Source organism: Pelophylax lessonae, assembly GCF_965119305.1.
Source record: "Pelophylax lessonae genome assembly, chromosome: 1".
NCBI classification, from domain to species: Eukaryota; Metazoa; Chordata; class Amphibia; order Anura; family Ranidae; genus Pelophylax; species Pelophylax lessonae.
The window spans coordinates 776,505,913-776,506,845 of NC_138768.1; positions in this window are offsets into that span (position 1 = coordinate 776,505,913).

Sequence of the window (933 nt, forward strand, 5' to 3'; positions counted from 1 at the left end):
TTAGATAGGAAGCTCCTTGGGTTAGGGACCAGTGTAATAAATAAAATATAAGATGCATTGTGATAAGGATATTAGATAGTAAGCTCCTTGGGTTAGGGACCAGTGTAATAAATAAAATATAACATGCATTGTGATAAGGGCATTAGATAGTAAGCTCCTTGGGTTAGGGACCAGTGTAATAAATAAAATATAAGATGCATTGTGATAAGGACATTAGATAGTAAGCTCCTTGGGTTAGGGACCAGTGTAGAATGTAATAAATAAAATATAACATGCATTGTGATAAGGGCATTAGATAGTAAGCTCCTTGGGTTAGGGACCAGTGTAATAAAGAAAATATAAGATGCATTGTGATAAGGACATTAGATAGTAAGCTCCTTGGGTTAGGGACCAGTGTAATAAATAAAATATAAGATGCATTGTGATAAGGACATTAGATAGTAAGCTCCTTGGGTTAGGGACCAGTGTAGAATGTAATAAATAAAATATAACATGCATTGTGATAAGGGCATTAGATAGTAAGCTCCTTGGGTTAGGGACCAGTGTAATAAATAAAATATAAGATGCATTGTGATAAGGACATTAGATAGTAAGCTCCTTGGGTTAGGGACCAGTGTAATAAATAAAATATAAGATGCATTGTGATAAGGATATTAGATAGTAAGCTCCTTGGGTTAGGGACCAGTGTAATAAATAAAATATAACATGCATTGTGATAAGGGCATTAGATAGTAAGCTCCTTGGGTTAGGGACCAGTGTAATAAATAAAATATAAGATGCATTGTGATAAGGACATTAGATAGTAAGCTCCTTGGGTTAGGGACCAGTGTAGAATGTAATAAATAAAATATAACATGCATTGTGATAAGGGCATTAGATAGTAAGCTCCTTGGGTTAGGGACCAGTGTAATAAATAAAATATAACATGCATTG